The sequence below is a fragment of the Apus apus genome, chromosome 6 (assembly GCF_020740795.1).
Source record: "Apus apus isolate bApuApu2 chromosome 6, bApuApu2.pri.cur, whole genome shotgun sequence".
NCBI classification, from domain to species: domain Eukaryota; kingdom Metazoa; phylum Chordata; class Aves; order Apodiformes; family Apodidae; genus Apus; species Apus apus.
Genome location: NC_067287.1, coordinates 34,039,458 through 34,056,807, shown reverse-complemented (window position 1 = coordinate 34,056,807; position 17,350 = coordinate 34,039,458). Strand labels below are relative to the sequence as shown.

At 39.7% G+C, this 17,350-nt stretch overlaps 1 protein-coding gene across 1 annotated transcript in view; it reads left to right on the top strand.

The window, feature by feature from the left end:
* The window catches only part of ZNF804A (zinc finger protein 804A), a 145,792-nt gene that overhangs the window by 90,704 nt on the left and 37,738 nt on the right, over positions 1-17,350 (top strand). The window lies entirely within an intron of this gene.

The window sequence follows — 17,350 nt, the reverse complement described above, 5'->3', positions numbered from 1 at the left end:
TAATTTAACAAACTTTATGGAAGAAATATTGGTGATGCAGTGATACAAACCTTCACTGTTTTTATGGAAACATAAAATGCCCTTTCAGAAATGTTTCAGAAAACCACCAGCGTTTCAACACAATCACATCTTTTAAAATAGACTATTGGGAGGGTTTCGTGATCCTGTGGGAGCTCAGGCAGAAATCTGCTGAAACAAAATCAGTTCTTGCTTTTGACTGAGTAAAGCCCGATTGTATATATGTAATCTCAAAGGTCCCAAAACTGCAACTATTTTCCCAAATATGTAGTATTACATCTCAAGCAACAAAAGGGGCTGTGTATTGTGTCGTAAGGTTGTCTTCAGAAGGCTGAATTCACAGAAGAGTCTTAACCTTCTTCCTGTTTTTGTGAGCATTGTGTTGCAGTGAAGTATTATTGACCAAAATTCTGTTTCTGTGTCACTCTTAGAAATGTTTATTTGTTGGTTTTTAGGAACAGAATGTTTTGCTCCAGATGTTTCCTTCATATGTAGACAAAGAAATGAGGCACAAATTGTATCTGGAAATGGGAATAATGTCTGGATTTACCTTCAAAGAACAAACATTAGCTGAGGCGTCTGATTCTCTGGGCTAGATGATGCCCTTTAGAGAGAACTTCCTTCCCAACATCAATATTATATAAACTCCTAAAAATAATGTAATATGTATAGAGCTGATAAGAAAATTGAAATGTTATGAAAGTTTGGTTATCCAACAAATTCTGCTCATACAGAGGTTAGAGGGGTTTTGAGGGTTTGTTTTTTTTCCAGGTATTAAGGATTTTATCAGTCTTGAGTAAATCTGTTCTAATATGCTATAAAATTCTCTGACAGTATCTGTAGTTCATCAGTACTTCTATTCCCCTAACTCCAACAGTCAGTTCTCTTCTATTGAGGACCTTTCCTTTGATACTTGAAATGGACAAACCCCAGTGCTCTGCCAAAAAATGGAAACAGGGATTGGCTGAAAGAGTCACCCCTAGCTCCCCTCTAATGCCTGGGTATAACTCGTAAGGAAGGAGCAGCTCCAGTGGGCTTCAGAAACCTGAGTGAAACGAGGGCAGAAGGATTGTCAGGAGGCTTCCTGTGAGTGGATGGTGTGCCTTGCAAAAAATAGCTACCTGAGAGCCCACCCGTGTACAAGCCCTGGGAAAACAGCTAGGAAAACAGCTAGTTTTGGGGCTTAAATTGTTTGGAAGGTAAATTGGAAGGCTTAAATTAGTTGAAAGTTGGTCCCACTCATGAGGTTGACTTTGAGCACGCTGGTCACCCTGGAAGGGTGTTCCTGCCCATTGGCAGCAGGGTTGGAACTAGATCATCTTTAAGGTCCCTTCCAACTCAAACCATTTTATGATTCTGTGAAAAACTGTTTTGCAGGTGAAATGCTGATCAGCCTTTCATTCATCTGTTGCTTTGGGTTGTTTTTTTCCTGTGATTTTTTTTAAGAGAGCTGCATCATGCTTGGAGCTCTTTTTTTTAAAGCCTTGATAGAAAAAGTGGCAGATGTCTTGAGCATGACCATCCTTAGAACCTCATCCCCTGATTTTGGAAAAGGCTTTTTGCTGCCTCTAACATAAATAGCTAAATCAGACAAGAAGGATCTACTTAGAACCATTGCTTCAGGAGGAATAGAGGAGGCTTTGGTAATGTTATTGTCAGTGCCCTTTTATCTGCTCAGGTTCAAACACTTTTTCTAGATGCTAGTAGAAACTATGTTCGCATTTACACATTTTTAAATAAAGACAGCCTCTCATCCCAAAGATTTCACTTCTAATCCATGTTATTAATATATTTAATTCAATATTATAAACCTGGAGTAAACCCAATCTGAAGCTGAGTCTTTAAGATGATGCTAAGCTACAGAAGTTGGAATGAAATCTAGAGAGCTGCTGTTCCACGACGAACACAAGCACAGATGATTCCTTTTTTAAGTGTGGATAAAATCAAGGATGTTATTTGCATTCACTCTGATGTTTTTGTACTAAAACCCATAGAAAGACCACACAGTAATCAACTGCTGTCATTGGCTGCTGTGTAAGTCTAGCTTTTGCAGTACATCAGTAGTTTAATTCAGGTCATGTTGGCTGAAGTAAAACAATCTGAAGCAAGTCTCATTTTGAATGGCATTTAACAAGTGCAAGCTGATAATTGCTGGCACTGAAGCATGACTGCTTTTGTAATGAATACTTTCCACTTGCCATCTGAGTATGTAGCTCTGTGTGTGTAATACAGCATGCTTTAATCTTAAAATAATAAGCAAATTTGAGATTTAATTTCTTGTTCAATAAAGCTGTATTTGTCAGAGATTCTGGCTTTAACAGTCAAGTGATCAATGTCTGTTTTTAACTACATAGTGCTGGAGAGATCCCATACACCTCTGTTTGTGATGGCGTATGTTTCCAAACAGTTATGTTTGTAATCAAATCTGAGAAGCCCAGTTTAAAATTGGTTAATGAATTAATTAATGACTTAATTAATTAATTAAATGTTAGCCCAACATTTCACGTTTTCTCCCCTGTGCTCTTCCACCAAATCAATGTTACCTGATTACAGAGGCTTTCATGCGGTCTCTTGTATTTAGGTGCAATTGTTAGACTCCTTCACCTTTCCATTGATCTTGCCCACTGATGATACTCATGTCACCTTGCTGGTCACGTAAAGTCAATATATACAGCAGTAGATTAAGAGCTACTCCTTTCTTCCTGAAAAAAAAAAAAAAAAAGTGTGATAGTATGACTTTGCCTTCTGGTCCTCCTGTGCAGTGGTAGAGCTACGCTGATGTGAGCCAGGGCTGCAGGAAAGCTGTAAGGTCTCTTTTGACAGTAATAAATGCCACGTGTAGGCTTTGATACTGTGTTCAAAAATTCTTCACCAAAACTCAACCTGTTTGACTGACTTTGGGAAAGCTGAGAACCACTGAAATAAGACCCCAGAGTTACAAAAATATGGGTCGATACAAGATCATGTAGATTCGTATCATGTTGAAGAAGGCTTGGGAGTCTCAGGTGTAGTTGCTGTAACCATATTGGGTTATATAATCAGAGTTTTTTGGAAACATTATTTTCATGTTCCAGAGATGGGAGACACACCCACCTTAAAAAAAAAAACAAACACATTAAAAACCCAGAAGAAGAAACTTTTTGAATTAAAAAAGGTTTTGAACCGAGGAGGAAAATGTTCAGTTTTGTAGGATAGCAAATGTTATTTAAGTCTTTATTCAAGAGCTTTACCATGTGGGTCCTGATGCCTAAATTTGGACAACACGCTGGGGGCAAGTGCTTGAACATGTGATTCGTTATTCCAGAAGGGACAAAGAAGGGGGAGAGAAAAGAAATTTGTTATGAAGGTCAATATTTGCTCGCTGTAGGCACCAGCTGTGTGCCCGTGGGAATCAGCCAGGTCCTGTCTTTCTGCAGGGAGCTTCTCTCAGGATGGCTCATTTGGCTCCCTGCCACTGGTAGAAACTTCTGTTAATCCTGTGACTACTTACAATGTGTCCTTATAGGTGGTGACAGTGGACCTAATTGTTTGCAAGGGATTAGATCGAATCACAGAATCGTAGAATGGTTACAGTTGGAAGGGACCTTAAAGATCATCAGGTTCCAACCTCTCTGCTATGAGCAGGGACACCTCCCACCAGATGAGGCTGCAAAAACCTCATCCAGCCGGGTCTTGAACACCTCCAGGGAGGGAGCAGCCACAGCCTGCCTAGTCAACCTATTCCAGCACCTTACTACCCTCACGGTGAAGAATTTTTTCCTTATGTCTTGACCTAAATCTCCCCTCTTTCAATTTAATACCATTACCCCTTGTCCTACCACTATTGTCTCTGAAGAGAAGTCCCTCCCCAGCTTTCCTTTAGCCTCTTTCAAGTACTGGGAGGTGCTCTAAGGTCTCCCCAGAGCCTTCTCTTCTCTAGGCTGGACAGCCCCAACTCCCTCAGCCTGTCTTCATAGCAGAGCTGCTCCAGCCCCTTGATCATCTTGGTGGCCCTTCTCTGGACCCTCTCCCACAGCTCTTTGCTTACTGACTAGGTCCTCCTTGATCATGGATGGGTGCTTTGGGGTTGTTTACTAGGGTGTTGAGTGGCATCTGTTGGGAGTCAGCTCTTTTCTGCCCTCTTCTCTGCTCATCCTTCTCTGAAGTGCTTGGCTGTCTGGAACAAAGACCAAAGCAAGCACTGCTAGAGCCAGGGCTCTCTGAGACCAAGAAAATGGCCATTTAAATATACATTAGAAGAATCTGCATTTTTCACTTACTGTTGAACTATTTTTCCTACTACTTCTCTTTGTGACTTTATTACTTCTAAATGCAAGTTGGAAAAACCTTTATTTTGTAATTATTTGTGTAGCAGAGAGTGACATCATAGAGAAGAATATTATGACTGGAATCAAGCAGGCAGGGGAAAGTATTAGTTAACAGAAAAAGCAAAAGCTTCTTGCTAGTAAATATTTTCCCAATTTTTGAGAGAAAGTGGTGCAGGAAAGCTTTTCAAAAGGTCAATGCGTTTGTATTAAATTGTCCTCTTCTCATTGCCTTTATAATTAACTGTTCCAAGGTCAGCATTAAAAGCCTTGTGCTCAGCAGCTCAATTGCCATTTCAAGCAGAAGTCAAACACTTGGGCTCAAGAAAGTGAGTGGATCTACATCTACTTCTTCCAAAAGCTTTTCCAGGAGCTGTTATTAACAGCAATAATTTTCAATCCACCTCCTTTGTATTTCAAAAACAGAAATGGTCTATATGTAGAGAATGTAAGTGTATCTGTGCCATCAACACTAACTTTTTTGAGTCTCAGTTTTGGTCAGTCTCACGTGGGTTATACTCCTGATGAGTGTTGGGGCAGCTCTGTCTCTTTGATAACACCTAAAGGAAGCCAGCCAGGGACAGTGTGTCACCTGTCCCTGACATGCTGTGCTACAGGGATTCCTGTGCTTTGTTTCAGTTAGGAATCTCACCTTCCATTCCTGTTGGAAAGGCATTTGGTCAACAGGCGGTTTGGGGGTGACCTGGAGGCCAGGAACCACAGGTGATTGGTTGGTTGGCTGGAGCTACTACTGAGGAGCATCATTGGTCCTGGATATGAAGGACTTTTGTACGTGCTGAGATGTTGGTACTGTCGGTTTGGTCTTGATTTCTGCTCACTGTAATTGCCTGAAGGCCACATTTCCATGCAGATAGGTCCTGTATGAACTGAGTTGGCCAAAGAAAGGTTTTCTTTTAATAAAGACAAAACCCAATATTTCAGTAGCTTGTTTGGAATAATCTAACAGGATTATTTTAAAAATCCAAAGCAATGGTCACCATGGCAGCTTTTCTGCTTTCATCACTTCCTTGCTTTGGCTTACTGACCTGTGGAACCCGATTTTAATGTGACAGGAGTACAATCCTGAAAATAATGTTTAAAAACCCTCACAAATGCAGGAAAAAAAAAAATACAATCAACAGACTTGTCTCTCATTCTCAGGGAAAGATTCCAAATAAAATCAGTGTACTGCTAAGCACTGACTCCTTTCTATGCATTTTCAGCTTTCTTTTAAGGGGCACAAACTGTCATTCCTTGTCTGCTAAAATCTATATTTTTCTCCCCCTGTTCCTGCTAAGGTTGGGTTTTTTGTGGTTTTATTTGATAAGAAGATTGCCAACAGCTGCAGCACCTGTTACATTTTCATCTCAAAGTTAAGGACATGTCTAATTTCTTTTACTTTTAATCTTGTTTAGATGAGAATGACCTTTTCTGTGCTTCATATTAAAATCCCATTCTTTAAAAATTAATGTTTTTCTCATTGTTGCATGTATTGATTATTAGTGCTGATATTTATTCATGATTAAAACTACAGTAGACAAGAAAACCATTTTTAAAGCTGAATCGAAAGCCTTCTGGGCATTTTTATTTCACTGCATTTTGATGTTAACCCTTGTATGCATTTAAGTAGAGGAACCTTATTTTTTAAAGAGCAATAAAAAATTCAAATGGGCCAAACTGGTATTAATCTGTCTTTCAAATTTTGGGCCAACCCACCTCAAAAGTGTTCTGGCTGCTACAGGTGTGCAGTTGTTTGTTTTGTCATGGCTTTGGACAGTCTCTGAATGAAAATGCAACTTGAATCTCAACAGTACGTGCAAAACCTCAACCAAGAACCAGCTTTATTCTGAGTTTTGGTGCGAGAAGTAACAACTTTCTGTACAGAAAAGTTATGTTACATAAGCAAGACAAGCAGCCAAATATTAGAAAGATTAGAAAGAAGCAATTTAGCTTAGAAAGAGCTCTATAGATTGTAAGGGGGTGACAGAAGCTGTCAGTATTGATTTTCTGCCACTTCCCAGCCTGACCTTTTGGATTCCTGCGAGTGCTCTTAAGAGGATTGAGCTTGTAACAAATTAAAGATATCACAGAACAATTGCTGACTCGTATTATGAGACCTGACCAAAATCCTTTGCTATCAGGGCAGTCTTATTGTACACAGGGACATTGCCATTGCTTCATTTAATGTGCTCCTGCAGGTAAAACTGATTTTTAAGCTTTTTATCAAAGCAAGGTTAATGATGATAAATGCAGTTGCCACCTATTTGGTTTTTATACACAGATATGTGTATACAGATACTTTAACATAAATTTTCAAACTTTGGCTTGAAAATACACCAAAACTTTGATCAAAATGCTCAAATTTAAGCAAGCCATTAAAACATTATTACATAAAAGCTTCTTTTGCATTGCTGTGGATGAAATTGGAAGAAAAACCCAAAGTGCTTTTTCTTCATTGAGCACCTCCTGGCAGCATCTTGACACAAAGCTTCAGCACGAGCATCCTCTGCTGAGTACCCTTCCACACTCTTTGGAAGAAATAAATTGCTTGTCTGGAGTGGTTAAAGGAGTTTAATTTAGCTTAATCATCCTGAAGTATTTTACCTTACGATGGAATTCAGTCTGGAATGGAGTTCATCTTTTTAAGTGGGCCTTGCTAAGCTCTGTATCCAGAGTATTGGTTTTAGGGGTTATGAGAAGTAGCCATTTTAATGCAATATTAAATTTTATTGGTTTACTATGAATTGCAGATAAACTGGAATCCTAAAAATGATGAGGAGGCTCAGAAATGCTAATTGTGCCTACCTATGTTTCCCCACTGATTCCTGCTGGACAAGCCTGTTGTGCATCCAGCAGTTCCCATGGCATGGGGCATTTGTCTGCTGTTTGTTTCTTCAAGGCAGCTGGAATTCCTTTCAGCTGAAAAGGGAGAACTTTTGGCTGGGTAGGGAAGGCTTAGGAAGAGAAAAGAATTGAATAATCAAGAATATGAAACCTTTGAAAAAAAATCAGCACTTGCATGCAAGAATCTGTTTCTTTTACTGAATGCTTCAAGGTCACCACTATTGCTGACATCTCCCCAAGACACATTTCTTTCTAGTGTGCTGTGGCATTATTTCTCCCTTCCAGGCTTTTTTTCCTATTTGTATTGAATGATCCTTGAGCCTCAGGTCAGGCTGCTCCTCTAACTGGTGAAAAATTCAGGACCTTATAGCAACTTCTTCATAAAGACTAAATAAAGATCTTTGGATCAATACTTTTGTGGAAACCTGAAAGTGCACATTTATCAGACAGAGCAACATTAGGAGGCTTTGTTTTTCGTTTTGGTTGTTGCACTCATTTCTCTTGGACCTTTTGCTGTTGCCGTTGGCTTTGATGCCCCTGCAACAGAGTTGGTTGGGCTCAGCCAGCTCTTACTTGTTCCACATCTCATGTGACTATTCTGGTTTTTGCTCTGGCATGGTAGCGATGGAGCTGAACACTGCTTAAGTGGATATCTTAAATAATTCAAGTTTTAATTAAGCTTTTGTTGTTTGTTGTTGCTTTTTTTCCCCCTGAAAATGTATTTTTAACCTGGATCAGCTCACTGGTCTAAGCAAATGTGTGTTCCTGCAAACAAGTGTGCTGGCTCCAAGGAGGGGTAACTAGGCATAGAGAAGAAGCCTTGCTATTGAGGAGCAGGTACCTGTAAGTTCAGCTTAACTTCTGTGGACTCTCAAACTTTTGTATTCTGTTCAGAGTCCCTAAAGCAGTGGGAACCAACCTCTAGGCACTGCTCAGATAGAAGTGGTCAGTAAGACCCACGGGATACTTCTCGTGACAGATCTTCAAACTGGGCCTGATGGTTTTAGCAAAAAAAACCCAAACCGGTCCTGTTATTAGCAAAGCTGAGACAAGTGTTTCAGCACTGCTCACAGGGGGTTGTGCTGCTAGTAGTGCTCACAGAGGGGCTGGTGGTGCTGTGGCATCTCCCTCCCTGACAGTGTCTCTGAGCACTGCAGCGTGTGACAGATTCGCAGAAATAGTCCCTTGAACTTCAGACACATCTTGGGCTCCACTCTGGTCCTGAGCTTTTGTGAGTGTATATTGAAAGTGCATTTAAAAGCCTTTTTCTTTACCTGACAGCATGACAACATGTCATTCTCTGCCTTTTGGCTCAGCTTTAGGGATTTTTTTGGCAGTTTGCTATGCAAGAAAGCAGGACAGCAAATGGAGAAAAATGGAAAAGCGTGGCTAAGGATCAGTCTACATCTATCATTTCTGCTAACGTGTGGGTTTAAGTATGATATTTCTGAGGAAGCTCTGACTCTTCTGAGGACACGGCTCATTTTCTCTGCATCTCTTTAAACACAATTAAGGATGATGGGCAATGCTGGGTAAATGCTTCATCTTTGTGGGTGGATCCAGCAATGCTGGGTTGTCTGTCACACTGTAGTGCCGGCAGCAGAGCAGCCCAGGGCAGGGCTGTGGTCCTGCTGCCCTTCTGAGAGTCTCCTTGGAGATGGCAGTGGTGGTGATGGCCAGTCACGTTTAGATGTTTCCCATACAGACAAGGGACATAAAACCTTTGAACTTGGCTATGAGGGGCTAGGTGGACAGCAAAGAGATCCAAACTGCTTTGTTGTGCTTTTTCTGTAGCTGATGCTCTCAACTTCCGAAGTGTTGGCTCAGCAGTACATCTTGGCACACAGCTGTGCCACAGGCCTCTTTTTTTCACCCCATTTTTAAACGCAAGGGTGAAAAGTATCGCATCAGCCTAAATCCTTTCTTCTCCTCTTTGGCCAGGAGGTAGAGTTAAAATCAGGATTTTATGCATATATGAGCCTTAAGTGGTGTTTTTATTAAGCTTCTGCTGTTTTTCCCTTTTATTTAAACGACTGAGGATAAAATATCCCACTTTATGGCCTAAAGTAGTCAAAACTTAAGTATTATCATCCACATAAAGTAGCGATTCTTATGAGTTGCACCTATTACAATAACTTTTTGTGTACATCAGGGTCATAGCATTATAAATGCTCCATCTGCCATTTTTTTCTCATGCAAATGGAAGAGGAAGAAAAACTCATGAAAAGACATTGGAAAAAAGAGATTTTCCATGTGTCATTGGTTACTGTATTTAGTTTATAGGCCGCAGCTTCAGCAGCAGCTACACTTACTCCAGTCTCCTCAACTTGCTTTCTTTTTTTTATTATTATTTTTAGTTTAAACCCAGAGTCCTTCAGAAGTTGGCAACATTCTTGATTATCTTTCCAGTAAGAGCAAAGATCAGGTTTCTCTAGATCTGGCTTTAAGACTGCAGGAAAGTCACTCATCATTTAGCTAGTGTAGATCCACCAAGGTCAGCCAGGGCTCCTGCAGGGCCTTGCTCATACTTTGGCAGCTTGCAAAAGAAATCTCAGAAATGAAAGAATAAAATCTTCAACACTAGTTTGTCCCTTTGCAAAGCAGTGTCCTTACAGCCCCATTCCTCTTTGGCTAGGTAGGCTTTGCATTTAGACTGAGCATCTTCATTGTGCTCTATTGCTGCTTGAGTCAACCCAAACTCAGAATGAATTTTTAGAAGAATTTTTTTTTTTTTTAAAGGAGTTTTCTCTATGACAAATTAAAGCTTAATTCTGTTTCCCATTAGTAGAGTTTTTTCCTGTGGGCTTGTGAGTAGGAAGATTTATTTGCAGTACTTAAAGACGCCAAAAGAAATTAAGCTCTTTTTTTTCCAAATTTTGCATTCAATGAAGTTCTTTTATGAGTATGGCAACTCTGAGAATTAATTTTAGGAAAACAAATATTTAGTGCATCATACTAATCCTAATGCGAATCTTAAGCTCGTACATATTCAAAATTAGACAAGTGAAGAAGCTCAAGAGAGTAATTCCAAGTGTGTTTAGGTGTTTGTTGTGGTGTTGGTGGTGTTTTTATTAATTCAAATGAAAAGTACATTGGTCCAGTTGTACAGGATGTGTTCCATTTGATAATCAAATGTCTGCACAGGAGATGATTATTTCTAATAGTGTAAGTACCTCTAGGCCCCTTCCAGTACCTGAAGGGGCTACAGGAAAGCTGGGGAGGAACTTTTTAAAAGGGCATTTAGCAATAGCATGAGGGGTAGTGGTTTCCAAGTGGAAGAGGGTAGATTTAGGTTAGACATTAGGAAGAAATTCTTCACTATGAGGGTGGTGAGACACTGGCACAGGTTGCCCAGAGAAGCTGTGGCTGCTCCATCCCTGAAAGTGTTCAAGGGCAGGTTGGATGGGGCTTGAGGCATCCTGGTCTGGTGGGAGGTGTCCCTGCCCATGCAGGGGGTTGAAACTAGATGATCTTTAAGGTCCCTTCCAACACAAACCACACTATGATTCCATGATTAACTGAGACAATCAGCTCTATCTCGGAATAGCCTATCGTCGTGGTTTACAGCTGTAAACTGTTTCTTCTCTGCATCCAGGACTTGGGCATGCACCCAAACCTGCCCAGGAGCCTTCCAGACCTGGCCCAGTTTTAAGATATCTTTTTCAGTGTCTAGGTATTTTAAGTGCTTGTGGCATGTAACTTCAAAGCAGATAACGTAAGGCTGGTTGTGGTGGATCCCTGAAGCTATGAAAAGATAGGAAATTTGCATGAAAAGGCTTAATGGTCTGGAAAGCCACAGGGAAATGGAATCAGTAGAAGGTTCTGTAAAGAAAAATCACTGAGCCTGCTGGGGGGATTTCTAGGAGTACACAGTTCAGTGTGGGCAGGGCAGAAGTGCTCTACTTCTGCTAGACTCAGTGGAGGCGAAAACCCAGTGGACCTGTGGAATTTAAAATGCGATTTGAAACTTCCTCGGTAGCACAAATTTAAAGCTCACATTTTTGAAATGTCACTTTGTATTTAAATAACGGAGTTTCAGATTTGTTTGGAAATACAACAGGTTGAAATTTTAACCAGTTGTGGAGAAACTGTGTTCTTGAGAGGAGTAAAAGGAGACAGAAACATCTTTATTTCAATTCAAAGATTATTCTGTTCCCTTTTCCCTACTTAAAAAAATCCTTTAAAAATAGAAGCAGAAAAGATAATTTAAAAAAAAAAAATAGTGTTTTGAAAACTTAGCAAATAAAAAAATCACTAGAGAGGGTTAAGGGTTGCAGGAAAACATTTTTTCAAGTCAAGCACAGCAGCTGAACCTGGAAAAACTTGATAGTCACCAAGAGCTCTCATCTGGAAAACCTAGATATGCAGGTTTTCATGTGTAAGTTATTCCATAGCTCAGTCACATCCTCAAAAGTAATAATATTTAATAAGATGGAGTCCAATTTTCAGTTTCCCTGATGCCTTGGCCAACTTTACTTGCAGTTTTTACTAGGCCCAAAACTAACTGGCCCCAAAAATGAAAGCTTGAAGAGCTCTAGAGCAACCTTTTAATGTGGATTGCCAGTCAGTTGGCAATCAGTTAACCTGAGGTGAAATAAACCACTCACCCCCACCCTGTCCTTTCCCCTTCCTTGTGTCCTGTAATGCCTTCTGCATGGTGTGGTCATACCCCTTGGTCTGAGGGCTGCTGAGCTTAGACACTGACTTTTGTAGCAGGGCTCTGTCTTTGTGCTCAGGAGAGTCTTTTCAGTCCACCTCCGGGGCTGCAAGCTCTGCAGGGTTAAAAGGCACTTCATTTAGTTTACTGTGTCACTGGAAGGATCAAATAGAAAAGCTTGATTTTCCTGAAGAGTCTAATTACATTAGACACTTAACTGTCAATGAGATTACATTAAGGAACTATGAAAATCTTTAGATGTCTACATACCTGCTATAAGGAAATTAAACGCCAAAAGTCAACCCCAGGATGTTTTTAAATCAAAATTCTGCTTTAATCAAAGCATGTGACTGGACTACTTAATGTAGAGGAGTAAAGGAGATTAATAGTAAAGGAGATTATTCTGGGCTCCTTCATCCCTTGCTTATCATTAAGCAGTGATGAACATTCAGTGAAGAAGATATTATCTGGAGTTAGACATTCTTTCTTTTCTATAGAAAAGCCTTTTTCAGTTCTGCCTTGGATGGACTTCAAAAGATTAGTGGTAGAGATGACTTAGATAAATCTTTTCCATTATAACTAGGCCTGTGCTTTCTCAAAAGCACTGAGCTCCTCCTTAATACTAGCATCCAGGCAAAAATCTGTGGCCAGTACTCTCACCTTGCACTTGCATGCTTCGCCTGGAAGTAGGTTTTAAAGCACTAGAATAAATAAGTAATCCTACAGATCTATGCACAACAGTGACTTGATTGGGTTTTTTTGCCATTAAAACTGATTTTATGAGTCCCAGTTAAAAGTAATTATACAGCATAAGTGCTTTAAGTAAGTTAATGAGACAGAGAAATCTGATAACAAATTGCTGCCTCATCATAAGCTCCCTTTCAAGTGAATTCAATCTGAACATTGCAGGCCCATGTTCTGCATTGCTTTGCTGAGTCCCTGCTCGTGTCTGTCTCACTCAGAGGTTGCAGGATGCAGCTGTTTGCATGAGCAGGTACAGGGTTAACAAACCTGGTATTTCCAAAGGTGAGGATGGCATTAGGAAGCAAACAGCACTAATTGGAATAAATTTTGCTATTTCCTTCTGACTTCACTGTGTTATTTGTCTTAATGCCAGGGTGTTCATCTAACATGAAATTCTGTCTGTGTGTTTATTAGGAAGCTGAGAAGCCACTTTTATAACTATTAGCATCTCTTTGGGAGCATTTTCAGGTATGCTCACAGGAGAATGCTGATTAGCTCTCTTGTATGTTTTAAGTGTTTTGGTTGGAACCAGTTGTCTGCAGGTGATCTTGAAGAGAATCTTGGGTGGGTTTTTTCCAGCCTCTGATGTTCAATGACTGTAGGAGTCTTCAGGGTACCGTTCCTTCCTGGGGCCCATCCTCACACAGTGCAGTGAAGCAGGAGGGGTCATTGCTGGGGAAACTGCCTGGCATGAAAGGAGAAGGTCAGAAAGGAAATGGCATTGGATGTTTATGGCTTTGGGAGTTGGAGGCTGATATCACATCTTCTCGTGGCTATTGGGCAAGTTTCTGGTAATGTAATCAAAAAGCATCACACAAGATTCTGGGTATTTATTTTCCCAGCCAGTCACTTTGTAAACTTGGTATGAAACTGAAACTCACTACGCACTGCTTGGAAATGAATTTGTTAAGATCAATGACTAATTTGATCAGTGCATCTAATGGCCTTTTGCTTTCATCTCACCACCTTGATTAGGACAAGAACCTTATAAATAATTAGATTTGGCACTAGACCACATGTATATTATTAATGTTCTCTATTTTTTATTTATTCCTTCAAGTGCATCAGTGGTTGATCTATAGACTGCTTCCATGAGAAAAAAAGTGATATGGGAAGATATTTAAAAATTGATGTGTACAAAGTAATACCAAGATTAATAGCAAAGGAGATATTGGTAAATTGTACATTTTATTCAGTGAAATCTGCTTCTTCATAACTGTTTTATGATACCTAGGAAGTATTCCAGAAATGAAGGAATCCATTGTTAATTGTCCCCATGGGTATCACAGTTAATTCTTTATAGAGAAGTGTGCTCCTTAGCTATGGCTCTTTTTTCCCTTGATTTTTTTTCTTCTCTTTTTTTTTTTTTTTTTTGGCCACAGTGTATTTTTAGGCAGATTCTTTCATATAAATACAGCTACTGTATGGAGTATTTTTAGCAAATCAAGATAATTTGGTGGAGTTTTTTGACAATGTTGAAAATGCAATTTAAAAAAAAATAAAAATTAAATAATTTTTGTGAAATAAGGTTACACTGGAACATCTGTGAGGTCTAATGTAGTCTAGTCCCAAGGATCAGACCAGAGCAGTCAAATCCTCTCTGGAATGACTATACCAGTAAATTATCCTGAAGAAGGGGTTTATTTCTCTAATACCTTTTGCTTTACAGTGATTGCCAGCCTGACCCTTTTAAGTAAATGCAGAATAGCTTACTGCAATAAAAGGAGCTCACATATATTGTAAAATAAGAATATTCACGCTGGCGGTCACCATGGAGTAGATGATGTATTATAATTTCATATTCTTAGTTGGGTTTTTTTTGTAGCTAGCCTTTCCTCAGACAGTAGAATTATGAGCCTGAAGTGCGCTCCATAAAAATATCCACTAGCTTGAAGCATCTAGTTAACTCTTCCAAGTTATCTACATCAAGTGGTTAGTGCTTCTGAAGCTTTACTTCTTTTTCTCTCTTATCACGGGAGCAGGAAGTCCAGTCCAGGTGTTGACAGGTAGCCCCTCTGTGGAGGAAGCCTGCTCTTGATCCAATTTATCAGACATTTGCAGTAACAGTTGCCCAGACTTAAGGCTTTGGAGGATGGAGAAGATTTAGAGAAATAAAGCCAGCTGATAGATGTGATCACTTCTTAGAGATCTTTCATATAAATTATGAAAAATAGCTACAGTGAGTTATAGCTGAAGGGCTTTCAGATAATAAGCCTTCCAGGAAAAAAGTAATGAGACTAAGTGACACCCAGTTCTGATTGTCGTTAGCAAGCTGAATCATAACTCAGAGTTCATTTAAAAGTTCCAGAATGGTTTGCCAATCTTAATGAAATTGAGACTAAGCTTGTTCGTATTTAACCTGTTTTGAGTTTTTTGGCTGCTACTTTACTCCAGGAATATTCCTCCCTGCTAAGTTGCCAGGTAGTTCCTGTCTGCAGTCTGTTGCTCAGCACTATCAAGGTCCAGGGACTGTAATTTTTTGCTGTCAGTTTTTTGGCAGTTTTCCCTCATCAAAATTGATAGATCTAGTGAAAGTCTCCTCTTCCAAGGTAATGCTCTTTGCAAAAATCAATAGAAATAGCCCAGCAGGCAGAGAACCAGCAGCCTCTGTTCTCCTCCTGCCATTCCCTGTTCATCCCTGAAGTCAGACTATCTCTGCTCCCAATGCCAACCAGCAACAGGAACTTACGTTCAATCCTGACACAGCCTGGGGGATCCCACTGCCACAGGGAATCTCCTTAACACCCTCCATTAAGGCTTTTATGAAGAGGGTTTTTTCTGTACACAGGTAATAAAGCTGAAGTCTTGCACAGGATTAACAAAGATGTTTGGGGAGGTGATTCAGGATCTTTTCCCACTAGATTAAAATAAGTCTCACCAGGTAGTCTTAGGGGCTAACACAAAGAAACACCTTTCTTTTGTGTGTTTCATGATTGTTTAAATGTAATACAATGTGAAACTTTGTAAAACACTTCTGCTACTATCTCTTTAGGTATTTTTTTCTGCAGATATATTCCTGTTGGAGGTAGGTGCTTCACTGCCCACAGTGCATGCTATTGCCCACCCTTAGATCCTCAGTACCTCAGCCATGGGCTTTGTTAATGGCCACTGAAGACATGTGCCATTTCTGAAGTGAGGTGAAGTTCAGTAGTTGGATAAAAACATCTCCTGCCAGCAAGATATTGTACATGAGTGAAGGATGTAGGTGATAAAGGAGTTTCAGAAAAATGTCAGCTTAGTGCTCTGTTGTGATTTTTAAAAATTCGTATGTTAAGACTTAATACAAAAAGGAGTAGGGTAGAAAATAGAGAGTTTTAATGTAGCTCTGTGTGGCACCAAGGTATGTTGTGTTCCATGTCTTCTCTTGGAGGCTGTGAAAAGAGCAAGTGGAGGTGATGAGTGGTCTTGATATAAAGAAGGCCTGGATAAACTACAACTGTATCACTGAGTGTTACCTGAGAGGCAGTGGGGTAGGCGTGTATGTCATCATGAAACCATGAAAATAGGTGTTTATGACCTCTTCTCATATGCAACAACAAATGCAACTAGCAGAACGGAGCTGCAAAGCAAAAGGAACAGTCCTTTATTTAGTTCCTTTTCCTGGTTGTACAGGACAAAGTGTTCTACAGGTTTAAAAGGTTAACCTGATCCAGTGCAGCCATTAATGTGCTCCGAAGGTCAAACACTTCTGGTTGTCATCATTTAAAAGTTCTGTTTCACCCCTGCATGATTGAACTCCATTGTTATATTCCATCTACTTATTTGTGTGTGATTTAGATGACATGCTGACATTTTCTTGCCTCTGAAGCTGCGATGTAATATTGTAATGTAAAATTAACCCACTCCAAAAAACAACCCTCATGGAAGGGATTTAGTAGTAGAAGCCCCAAGATCGTGGTGAGGTTTTATTACTTTACAGTCAAGTTGTTTATGGGGTTCCAGTGTCTCTGCTCCATTAGGATCCATTGGCATGTCACATAAAATTCACTGGGGTTAGATTCTGCTATATAATAAGCATGTCATTTAAAAATGGGGCTTTATGTCAAGAGGAATGCCACTGAAGTGATGTCATTTTCTTGAAGGTCTTATGCTGCATTAGTAAGTCTTGCCAAATTTTGCTTGAGGCGTCATCAGCAACATAGTGTGAGATCTTCCTAGAAAGAAAAAAAATTATTCAATTCACTGTTTTTGTCTTAGAATCCATCCCATTTCTTCTCTTCTTTCACAGATGTCATATAGAATCTTTCAAATTTCTGATAATTCCCCCAAATCCAGAATTATCTCTTTTGTGTTTTAAATAAGCAGAATTAGGTGGCATCTCCTTGTAGTCTATTGCTTCTGAAGCGTTTCCAGGGAGTGTATCTCCTTAGGGTCTCCACGTGCTGTCACCAAGGCTTTCCTAAATTTAGGCATCTTCTTAGTAATTGAAGTGGTTCAAAGCCTGTAGTTTCTTATTAAGTGACTTTTGCAGTTCTTGGGCAAAGATTAGATGAGAGAGGACCTTTGTTTGGGTATGAATCAACAGCTTGCCCAATCATGCTGAATTATATTTAAAGTGCTATTTTAATTAAGTACTTTGTGGATAGAGTTCTAGTTGGATTACTTAATTTTTTCATAAACTTCATTGTTATAAAAATATTCCAATCTGATAAACCTAAATTTTCCATTTTGAACTCCAAAAGTTATATTGGTGGTATATGAGTCCTAAACTGTGAAACCTGTCAATGTTGTCAAAAGCAGGAGTCATTGCACTGAAGTTGTGTGTTCAATGTTTAGCTGGTAT